This window comes from Rhinoraja longicauda, chromosome 17 (assembly GCF_053455715.1).
Source record: "Rhinoraja longicauda isolate Sanriku21f chromosome 17, sRhiLon1.1, whole genome shotgun sequence".
In the NCBI taxonomy this organism is placed as follows: Eukaryota; Metazoa; Chordata; class Chondrichthyes; order Rajiformes; family Arhynchobatidae; genus Rhinoraja; species Rhinoraja longicauda.
The window spans coordinates 5,558,981-5,571,345 of NC_135969.1; positions in this window are offsets into that span (position 1 = coordinate 5,558,981).

Here is a 12,365-nt window from a genome sequence, read left to right on the forward strand (position 1 = left end):
CTCACCTTCTCCATCGTGGTCTGGTTTGGCTCAGCCACCAAGCACGACATCCGGAGGCTGCAGCGCATTGTTCGATCAGCCGAGAAGGTTGTTGGCTGCAACCTTCCCCCCATCAACGAACTGTACACTGCAAGGGCCAGGAAGCGAGCGGGCAAGATCATCTCTGACCCCTCTCACCCTGGCCACAAACACTTTGAAGCTCTTTCCCTCTGGAAGGCAACTCCGGACTGTCAAAGCAGCCACAGCAGCGGCACGGTAGCGCAGCGGTAGAGTTGCTGCTTTACAGCGAATGCAGCGCCGGAGACTCAGGTTCGATCCTGACTACGGGTGCTGCACTGTAAGGAGTTTGTACGTTCTTCCCGTGACCTGCGTGGGTTTTCTCCGAGATCTTCGGTTTCCTCCCACACTCCAAAGACGTACAGGTATGTAGGTTAATTGGCTGGGTAAATGTAAAAATTGTCCCTAGTGGGTGTAGGATAGTGTTAATGTGCGGGGATCACTGGGCGGCACGGACTTGGAGGGCCGAAAAGGCCTGTTTCCGGCTGTATATATATGATATGATATGATATGATAAAAACAGCTTTTTCCAACGGCCGTTGTGGAATCTCCTAGGCAATAAATATTGATTTCCACAGATGAGGGAAAGAACACCTTGCACTGTCCAAGGGCTCCTTATTTGCAGATAAACATTTCATTAATCTTCTGGCATTGGGCTGGAATAATGAAATGCAAAGCTGGACCATCTCGTTTGGCTGGGAACGTCATCGGAATAGACCGCTGCCATCTCCCAAGCCAGCACTGTACGGGAAGCTGAGGCGGAACAGAAGCAAAGTTGAGTTGGCTGCACATGTGCTTCAAAGTCAATGAGACTAGCACTCTCCAGGGACAACGTGAGTCCCAAAGAACCTGTGAACTGAAGGCATTGGCAGACTCACACAAGACCAGCGTACAACAATGTTGAGTACAATTAACTAAATCTTCTCATGAAAAGCTTGGTTTAGTTCAAAGGTAGACACAAAATGTTGGAGTAACTCAGCGGGTCAGGCAGCATCTCGGGAGAGAAGGAATGGGTGACGTTTCGGGTCGAGACCCTTCTTCAGACCCGACCTGAAACGACCCGAAACGTCACCCATTTCTTCTCTCCTGAGATGCTGCCTGACCCGCTGAGTTACTCCAGCATTTTGTGCATAAATACCTTCGATTTAAACCAGCATCTGCAGTATTATTTCCTACTTAGTTTAGTTCAGTTTAGTTTTGTTTGATGTCATGGTGTACCGAGGTACAGTTAAAAGATTTTGTTGTGTGCTAACCTGGACCACCACACACCATCTGGGCGATGGTGAACAGAACATTGAAAAGTAACATCAAACAGAAGGGGTAACGTTTCTCCTACCCACTACCTGCCAACTCCCAAATATCAAGGATCAGACCAGAATCTAGCTGTAGCTGAGGTTTGAAACAGCATCATCATCATCGTTCTCAGCACCGGACCAATAGTAGCAACAAGGAACTGCAGATGCTGGTTTACAAAACAGGACACAAAGTACTGGAGTAACTCAGCAGGTCAGGCAGCATCTCTGGAGAACATGGCTAGACGACATTTCAGGTCGGGACCCTTCTCCAGGCCGAAGTAGGGTTCTGACCCCAAATGTCACCTATCCATGTTCTTCAGAGATGCTGCCTGACTCACGCAGGTACTCCAGCACTTTTTTCCTGGACCAATAGTATCTGCGCTTCACATTTAGTGAGAGTTCAATTGTTCAGCAATTATTCACCCACACGAATGTTACATTTGGAATTTTCCAACAAATACTTAGATCTACCTAAGGCCTAAGTACTTGTTGGAAATGGAAGGTCCATTGTGTACAAATGAGAACTAATTGTCAGACAAACACAGGCCACAAGTGTACATCATATGTGTTGACTGCTACATTTTACCACTGTTTTAAATCTTTCTGGTTTTCACTCTTTCAAAAAATTATCAGATCATATCTTAGTTATAGCACTGGATGAAAGTTTAATAAACCACCTATGTGTCAGGAAAAACAGTTTGGAGGCAACTGTTTTGCTAATAATCAAAGTTGTAGTTCCATTCTCAGCCTAAGTGGATACCAAAATCAGATCTAAAAACAAAAATAAATTGTTAATTTACTTGAAAGTACAACATTTCAAAGAAAACTGAAATATTAGCTATTGATGAGAGAATAAGAAGCAAAAGAGTGGCTTGGAAATTTATTTAGTTCTTTTAAAAGTAGGAAAATAACTGCAGATGCTGGTACAAATCGAAGGTATTTATTTAACAAAATGCTGGAGTAACTCAGCAGGTCAGGCAGCATCTCAGGAGAGAGGGAATGGGTGACGTTTCGGGTCGAGATGCTGCCTGACCTGCTGAGTTACTCCAGCATTTTGTTAAATAAATAGTTCTTTTAAAAGATTAATAACATGTAATGAAGCTGTTCTTAAAATAAGAGTGTGACTATAGCAATATTTTATGAATTTTAGCTCAAAATGTTACCAGCAATACCTGGGGCTTCTGGATTCTAATAATTAAATGCTTCATTCTGCAGGCAAAATCATATTGAAGAGAGTAATAAAGTGTTGAATTCACATTAAACAAAATCCCTTCTCGGTGTTATACCCACGATTGTTAAATTATTCACCTTCTTAGTGTCTCTTTTCAGATAATAGATGGCCACCCTTGTCATCTTTCGCTAGATTTACAACGTCCTCAGGTTTATGAACTGTGCCTGGAGCACCCTGGAAATCTTGTTTGCTAAGAAGGTCATTCATTACCTGGGAGGCAAAAGCTCAGTGTATCCAAGTCCTTTGTTGCCGTAAGGAATTGCACCATTTTTGCTTCTTGCAACAAGAGATCTCTGCAGACGTTCCTTGCGGTTTCTATGAAAAATTATTCAGATATTACAATATAATAGGGTTGTAAGACGCCTCATAAATAAAAGACGATTACCTGTACCAAGAGACTTTAAGCTGCTGGAACTATTGGAAACTGAAAATGGCGCATTCAAGTTGCAACATTGCTTATAAATAGTAAGATTAAATGAGAACTTACCAGTTCGAAGTTTGATCTGTATTTTATGAGGAGTTACGATGAGGGACTACGTGAAGACCCCGTCCAGCACGCATGCGCGACATTCTTCAAAGCAGCGGTGTGGATTCACAGAAAAAACACAATGATTGAAATAAACATAGTAAAGAAAGGATAAGAACTTAATTACCAGTTGATCTGTATAAAAGAGGGTGGGAGCGGAGGGCACGTAGTCCCTCATCGTAACTCCTCATAAAATACAGATCAAACTTCGAACTGGTAAGTTCTCATTTAATCTTACTATTTTATTTCGGAGTCACGTGAGTGACTACGTGAAGACTTCAAAGCTCTGTGATTCCGAACCGTGTACCAGCTCATGCTTCACTCACTGTCTGAAGACCTTAGAGGGAGGAAGTATGTTATCGCAATCAAGAACCCTGTTTGTGAACAAAAAAGGTTTATTAATGACAACAAAGAACAGAGAGCTCCCCAGGGCTCAAATTAAATATTATCTGCAGACTCTAAAATTCTGTCTGCAAATGTAGCAGGTTGCGCCAGCGGTTTATTATAAAACCTTTGGAAAGTTCTTTCCGAGGACCATCCTGCTCTGGCCAGAATATGGTCGATAGGCACGTCCATTCGACTAGCCGCCGACGTAGATGCAGCCCTGGTGGAGTGAGATTTGTAAACATTAGTATTCACTCCTGCGGACTTAAGCACCTGCTTGAGCCACCTTGAAATGGTTTGGCTCGTCACCTGACCATGAGGCTTCTTGTGGCTTATCCACAAGGCTTTTTCTCTCCCTCTTAAGTTGTATGTTGTGTCTATGTAATTGGCGAGATGGGTCTTGGCACACAGCCGTGGGTCAGATGAATATGCCCAGAACTCCATGACTGGAGGCGTGGTACCTGGTCTAGTTTGTTTGACCAGTCCCTGAATATGGAATGTGAAACAGTCCAATGACTCTGTCATGCTGTCCAGCCTCAGAAGGTGGAGGGACTGTACCCTTTGAGCTGACACTGGTGCCATGAGCATGACTGATTTCAGTGTAAGTTGTTCCAGCGTGAGTGCCCTGGGCGGTGGCCATCCCCTAAGGTACGTCAGCACAATGCTGACATCCCAGATCTGAGTGTACCTTGGTCTGGGGGAATTGGTGTTAAAAAATGCACCTCATGATTTTTACCACTAATGGATGGGACCCCAAAGTCAGTTGTCCTGCTGCTGGAACCAAATAAGCTGACAACGCATTCCTGGCTGTATTTATGGCGCTGTAGCTGAGTCCTTCCCGATGTAATCCAACCAGGAACTCCACAACACTGGTGGCTGTCGCTGTAGTGTAGGTAGTTCCTGTTTTGGAGCAATACCGTTCCCATTTCCTTATGTTGGTCAGGTATTGTCTCCTGGTGGACTCCCGGTGGGATGCGGTCATCATGTTGATGGCGTCCTCAGACAGTCCCAGGCCCAGTAGAGGTCTTTTTAGAATCTGCAAGCCAGGAGATTGACTCTGTCATGGCACGGGTGACTAATGCCTGACACTGGGTGGATTAATAATTCCGGACTGCTGGGGAATTCCAACGGTGTTTCGACAGCCATGTCGAGGGCCACTGGGAACCATGGCTGTGTAGGCCAGTCGGGTGTTATCAAGATTCCTGAAGCGGAATCCAATTGAATCTTGCGTGACAGCCGACTGATGAGGCAGAAGGGAGGAAAAGCATAAAAGAACATTTTCCCCCAATGCAGCGTGAATGCATCAACTGCTGCTGCCTCAGGGTCTGGTTCCCAAGCGACATACGTTGGTACCTGGTGATTCAGCCTGGATGCAAATAGGTCGATATCTGGTGTGCCATATTGCTTTGTAATTTCGGCAAATACTTTGGGATTTAACATCCATTCGATGTTATCGTTAAATTTGCGTGACCTGGTGTCTGCCACTGTATTTTGCTTACCTGGTAGGTAAGTTGCTGATAACCAAGTATGTCTTTCGACACACCATTGCCAGATTAGGTTGACCAATTTGTCACACGATATCGACTTTACACCACCCATGTGTTTGATATAAGCCACCACCGTGGTATTATCTAATTGCAACCGGACATGTGCATGATGCGTATTAGATGAATATGCTTTTAAACCATAAAACGCACCCAACATTTCTAAATAGTTGATACCCCGTGTCTGTAGGCAAGATGATTTAGAATTAGTCCATCTGCCCCTTGTGCTGGATTGCATGTTAGTTGCTCCCCAGCCCAAAGCACTGGCATCCGTTTGCATGGTTAATACTGGGTTGGTTATTATTATGGGACTGGAACTGAGCCTAATGTTCCTTGTCCACCATTGTAACTCTGGAATGGATTCAGCAGTTAAATACATGGCTCGGTCAAAGTGACCTGAGTTTTGCTTTAGTGCGTGCACTTTTGCTCTTTGTAAATTTTGCAAAGGTCCAAATTGTACAGCTGGAAAAGCTGCTACCATTTTACCAAACTCTAGCTACCTGCCGTATGGTTGGCTGACGTTTATCCATTAGTTCGTGGCATGATAGTGCCAATTCTGATGCTTTCCCCTTCGGCAGAGTTACAAACATGCGAACAGTATCAATCGTAAATCCAAGATAGTCCATGGTAGTGGACGGTGTAAAATTGGATTTATCTGGATGTATGACAAACCCCAAAGTTTCAAACAAACGTTTGGTAAGGCTTTAAATTGCCATAGCTGTTTCATCCAGATAAACTTTAAGTATTTACGATGCTCCTTGTGTATGGGTACTGAGTAGTAAGCATCTTTTAAATCAATGCCTGCTAGAAAGTACCCTCTAGAAATCAAAAGTCTGGCGGTTTCAAAAGTTTCCATCTTGAAATGTGTATAGTTAACTGACTCGTTAAACGTAGTTAAGTCAATGATGATGCGACATCCACCATCTTTTTTAGACCATTTTTGCTTCTTGCAACAAGAGATCTCTGCAGACGTTCCTTGCGGTTTCTATGAAAAATTATTCAGATATTACAATATAATAGGGTTGTAAGACGCCTCATAAATAAAAGACGATTACCTGTACCAAGAGACTTTAAGCTGCTGGAACTATTGGAAACTGAAAATGGCGCATTCAAGTTGCAACATTGCTTATAAATCAAAGTTTTACCACACTATAGTTGGGAAATAATTGGTAACCACACAGGTAGCTCGCATAGCTCATATAATTTGTATGGAATCCCTCATATGTAGAAAAACATTTTTCAAACCTATTTTGAGTTCAGAGCTTTATCCACATCCACAGGCATTCACAAAATAGGTTAAATGATTGAATGGCGGAGGAGACTTTGATGGGCCGAATGGCACAATTCTATTCCTTTTCCTTATGACCTTAAATTATTTTGTAAACTGAATGCAAATAACAATTTTTTTTTTTTTTAAATTAATTGCGCGGAAACAGCGCGGAAACAGGCCCTTCGGCCCACCGAGTCCGCGCCGCCCAGCGATCCCCGCACATTAACACTATCCTACACACACTAGGGACAACTTTTACATTTACCCAGTCAATTAACCTATATAGCTGTACGTCTTTGGAGTGTGGGAGGAAACCGAAGATCTCGGAGAAAACCCACGCAGGTCACGGGGAGAACGTACAAACTCCGTACAGACGGCGCCCGTAGTCAGGATCGAACCTGAGTCTCCGGCGCTGCATTCGCTGCAAGGCAGCAACTCTACCGCTGCGCCACCGTGCCACCATTGAAAACTTTAATGCCATCTAAAAAAATAGTATTTCAAACTTATGCTATGAGCATCTTCGCAACGGTTCTCTTAAAGCGTCGTTATTACCTTGAAATTTAATACAAAATGTCTCATCATTTAAGTATTTCGTTGCTGATGATTCTTACCAAGTGAAAATGTTTCTATTTGCTAATCATATTGAATATTTTCTTCAGATTATTGACAATAAATGTACGGTCATTTAATATTTCTGGGAAGTTTTGGTAAAATTAGGCATACTAAAGCAAAATTGATCTATATATTTGGTGCACCAAAACTAATGCCCATGTTAACTAACCAGATGTTTTTATTCACAAAGGAAGAGTTAGAAAGAGCAAGATCTGTGATGTTCCATTTGTAATTTAAAATTATGCTTTTATTTTCAGCAGTTTATAATAGGCTGAGAAAGATCCATTTGCAAAAGCCAACTGGCTTTCAATGAAAATAATATCATGCAAAATTCTGTTGGAGTTTTCCTCTTGGTCCTTTTGCAGGACATAGACAGAACCCAGGCGGCACGGTGGCGCAGCAGTAGCGTTGCCGCCTTACAGCGAATCCAGCGCCAGAAACCCGGGTTCCATCCCGACTACGGGTGCTGTCTGTACGGAGTTTGTACGTTCTCCCCATGACCCGTATGGGTTTCCTCTGAGATCTTCGGTTTCCTCCCACACTCCAAAGACGTACAGCTTTGTAGGTTAATTGGCTGGGCAAATGTAAAAATTGTCCCCAGTGGGGATAGTGTTCATGTGTGGGGATCGCTGGTCGACTCAGACCCGGTGGGCCGAAAGGGCCTGTTTCTGCGCTGTGTCTCTAAACTAAACTAAACTAAACTAAACCCTTCTGGGAACAGTAGAATGGTGAAATGGGATGTTTTTATTGCAGTTACAATGTGAATCAGGAAGAATCCTCACATGTGAGGGCGTGCAGCTTAGGTTTACTAGGTTAATTCCCGGAATGGCGGGACTGTCATATGTTGAAAGACCGGAGCGACTAGGCTTGTATACACTGGAATTTAGAAGGATGAGAGGAGATCTTATCGAAACGTATAAGATTATTAAGGGGTTGGACATGTTAGAGGCAGGAAACATGTTCCCAATGTTGGGGGAGTCCAGAACAAGGGGCCACAGTTTAAGAATAAGGGGTAGGCCATTTAGAACTGAGATGAGGAAAAACTTTTTCAGTCAGAGAGTTGTGAATCTGTGGAATTCTCTGCCTCAGAAGGCAGTGGAGGCCAATTCTCTAAATGCATTCAAGAGAGAGCTAGATAGAGCTCTTAAGGATAGCGGAGACAGGGGTTATGGGGAGAAGGCAGGAACGGGGTACTGATTGAGAATGATCAGCCATGATCTCATTGAATGGTGGTGCTGGCTCGAAGGGCCGAATGGCCTCCTCCTGCACCTATTGTCTATTGTGAGCACATTTATAACGGAGGATTTCAATGGCTTGAATCTCAGGTGCACCAAAATGTAACCAAACCAAATACTTTCCTACTAGCCTCAACAGATACTTTTCTGTGCTATACCGCCTTGGGAGGTGTTCTTTTACCATAGTACTGAAATACATACCACAACCTATAAATTTCCATCATCATAGAATCACAGAAATCTATAATTCAGAACAAGGCTTCTCACCCTAGTATTTCCCTGCTGATCGACAACGACCACATTTGGTTCATAGCTTTGCAGAGCATGACTCTTCAAGTAGACTTTAAAATGGCCAGAGATTCTTGCCACGACTATTATTCAGCAAGTGAATTCCAGATCCCAAACACCATCAGAGTGATTTCCCCTCAATTACCCCAGTAATCCTTTTATAAATGACCTTAAATCCTAGTTTTAGACAACACTGCCAAGAATAGCTGTTCCTCTCTGTTTAAGGTGTTGGAAGGAACTGCAGATGCTGGTTTAAACCGAAGATAGACACAAAAAGCCAGAGTAACTCAGCGGGTCAGACAGCATCTCTGGAGAACAGGAATGGGTGATGTTTTCGGGTCTGGTCGAGAGAGAGATATAGAACAAATGAATAGTGTAGGAAAATAACTGCGGATGCTGGTACAAATCGAAGGTATACTTTTTTGCATATCTCTCATTCACTTGTTCTAGGTGTCACAAAATGCTGGAGTAACTCAGCAGGTCAGGCAGCATCTAGAAGGGTCTCTACCAGAAACGTCACCCATTCCCTCTCTCCTAGATGCTGCCTGACCTGCTGAGTTACTCCAGCACTTTGTGATACCTAGAACAAGTGAATGAGAGATATGCAAAAAAGTGATGACCTCAGCTAACAATGGCCTGTTTCCTTTATCATCGTTACTTTTTCACATCACTTTCATTCATTTGTTCCATATCTCTCCATATCTCTCATTTCCCTTTCCCCTGACTCTCGGTCTGAAGTCGGACCCGAAGCATCACCTATTCTTTTTCTCCAGAGATGCTGTCTGGCCCGCTGAGTTACCTCCAGCTTTTTGTGTCCATCATCTCTGTTTAATCTCTCTGGGGCCGTCGTAACTTTATACGACTCAAAACTAAGTCTTCCCTTAGTTTTCTTCGTGCTGTGGAAAACACACAACTTATCCAATCTCCTCAAAGCAGCAATTTCCCAGTCTTGGCAACGACCTCCGAACACCTTCTCCTCCAGTATAATCACATCGTTCCTGCAACGTGATGACCAGAACTGTTTGCACAACCTGACAGGCTATCATTCCAGCAGAGGCAACGACTATTTTGTTTTGTTGGTAATAGTTTTAAATTGCACGTTACTCATCAATCATCCTGCTCCCACTCCTACACCTCCACTGCATCGTTCACAGAAACACAGAAACACAGAGAATAGATGCAGCAGGTTTCCAATCTGCTCCACCATACGACAGCTATGGGGCGGCACAGTGGCAGTAGGGAGTTGCTGCCTTACCATGACTGAGACCCGGGTTCGATCCTGACTGTGGGTGCTGTCTGTACGGATTTTGCACGTCTTCCCTGTGACTGTGTGGGTTTTCCCTGGGTGCTCCCAGGCTCAAAGTCGGACCGGTTTGTAGGCTAATTTGGCTGTGGTAAAAATTATAAATCGTCCCTAGTGTGTAGGATAGTGTTAGTCCATGGGGATCGCTGGTCTGTGCGGACTCAGTGGGCTGAAGGGCCTGTTTCTGCACTGCACCTCTGAGCTAAACTAAACTACTGGCAATGAGAGTGTAGCCCTAGCATGATTTCTGTAACCGGCCAGTTGCTTTCTGTTCAAACAACTAAACTGAACTAAAAAGATGAACATATAGCTTTTAAGAGACTTTTCGATAGGCATATGGAATGGAGGGGTAGGGATTATGTGCAGGCAGATAAGAGTTGGTCTAAGAAAACATAGACATAGAAAACATAGAAAATAAGTGCAAGAGGAGGCCATTCGGCCCTTCGAGCCTGCACCGCCATTCAATATGATCATGGCTGATCATCCAGCTCAGTAACCTGTACCTGCCTTCTCTTCATACCCCCTGATCCCTTTAGCCACAAGGGCCACATCTAACTCCCTCTTAAATATAGCCAATGAACTGGCCTCAACTACCTTCTGTGGCAGAGAATTCCACAGATTCACCACTCTCTGTGTGAAGAAATATTTTCTCATCTAGGGGTTCCCCCTTATCCTTAAGCTGTGACCCCTGGTCTGGACTTCCCCAACATCGGGAACAATCTTCCTGCATCTAGCCTCTCCAACCCCTTAAGAATTTTATATGTTTCAATAAGATCCCCCCCTCAGCCTTCTAAATTCCAGCGAGTATAAGCCCAGTCTATCCAGTCTTTCTTCATATGAAAGTCCTGCCATCCCAGGGATCTTGGCATCATGTTCGACACAGATAATGAGGGCTGAAAGGCATGTTCTTGTGCTGTACTTTTTTATGTTCTCCGATCATGGTTGATTGTCTATCTCAAGACCAAATTCCAGATCTCGAAAATACCACCTCATGCCTTCTGCATCTATAAATTTTACCGTCTCCTTCAATATATTCTGTGACTAGTCCCTCAACCTCTCCCTGGCAGTGAATCTTACAGGTTGACCCCCCCCACCCTGCACTCTGTATCTTTCCCTTCACACTACCTATTGTACGTGTTTGGCTTGACTGTATTACATATAGTATTACCTGGATAGCATGTAAAACAAAGCTTTTCACTGTACCCCGGCACACGTGACAATATTAAACCTAAAACTGTGAATGAAGACATTTCTCCTTATCTCAATGCTAGCTCTCGAGCCAGATTTCTAACCTGAAACTCTGACCCCTCATTCTTCCTACGGTGAAACTCACTCCTCTCATCCAATCTGTCTAACCTTGTCAGAACTTTGTAAGTTTCAATTAGATCCTCTCTCATTCTTCGAACTCTTGTGAATACAAAGGTAGTCACCTTAATCTCCTCTCAAAACGCAGTCCTGCCATCACATGAATGTGTCTGGTGAATGTTCACTTTGTTCTGCTGCAGTAAGGATATTCTTTCTTAGGTTAGGAGACCAAAACTGTACCTAGTGCACAAAGTGGCCCTGCATAACTGTAACAAATCATCCATGCTCTTGTACTGAAATACCTTTACACTGAAGGTCAACGTATCATTTGTCTGTTAATTACTTGCTGCACCCAATGAGAGGGTCGACATATGATGAGCGTTTGAATTTATGAACTTATGGATTAATATTCTCCTTGATTCATAACTTTAGATCGCTCACTAGCTGTCTATGTTTACAATTCCTTTCTCACTGACATATTTCCCAGCCTGAGTAGCATTGCTATCAACCTGTGTGGTGTGGAAGGGTTGGACTGCATGATCTTCCTTAGTTTCTGTGATATTTGATAGTTCGCTGAGGCTGTTTGTTCCACCTTTGCTCACATCACAGGCACAACAGATCTCTCACCGTCCATCAAAGGGTTAGGGTTAGTACTGTGGGGAACAGGTCTGTGTATGTATAACGTCGGCGTACAGAACTGGTAATAGAGTCCAATCAATGTATTATCTGAAGCTTGTGAGAATTCAGGAAGCATGACCCAAAGCACATGCTGATTCCTTGAGGGGTGGGAAGTTGGAATGAGGGGCGGGTGGGTTTTGAACTATGCTGCAAGAAAGATAATGAATAAAGATATTATCATATCATATCATATATATACAGCCGGAAACAGGCCTTTTCGGCCCACCAAGTCCGTGCCGCCCAGCGATCCCCGCACATTAACACTATCCACTAGGGACAATTTTTACATTTACCCAGCCAATTAACCTACATACCTGTACGTCTTTGGAGTGTGGGAGGAAACCGAAGATCTCGGAGAAAGCCCACGCAGGTCACGGGGAGAACGTACAAACTCCTTACAGTGCAGCACCCGTAGTCAGGATCGAACCTGAGTCTCCGGCGCTGCATTCGCTGTAAAGCAGCAACTCTACCGCTGCGCCACCGTGCCGCCCATATTGTGATTAGGTACAGGTAAGTCCCTTGTGTATAGCCACTGCCTCCTATGTCTCCTGCTCACCTGTCCTTATTCATAACTCTTTCATTTGTTTCCATTACTCTTATAATGTTTCTTCTTGTTAGGCTTGTATACACTGGAATT